Source organism: Mizuhopecten yessoensis, unplaced genomic scaffold (assembly GCF_002113885.1).
Source record: "Mizuhopecten yessoensis strain PY_sf001 unplaced genomic scaffold, ASM211388v2 scaffold213, whole genome shotgun sequence".
In the NCBI taxonomy this organism is placed as follows: Eukaryota; Metazoa; Mollusca; class Bivalvia; order Pectinida; family Pectinidae; genus Mizuhopecten; species Mizuhopecten yessoensis.
Window position 1 is genome coordinate 4,703 of NW_018403434.1, and position 206 is coordinate 4,908.

The window sequence follows — 206 nt, forward strand, 5'->3', positions numbered from 1 at the left end:
AAGTCTATGCTATGGGGGAGATAAATCCCCTATATACTGTCCCTGGTCGATGTTAGGGGGAGATGCATCCTCAGTCTATGGTATGGGGGAGATAAATTCTTATTCTACGGTATGGGGGAGATAAATTCTTATTCTACGGTATGAGGGAGATAAATTCTTATTCTACGGTATGAGGGAGATAAATCCTCAGTCTATGGTATGGGGGA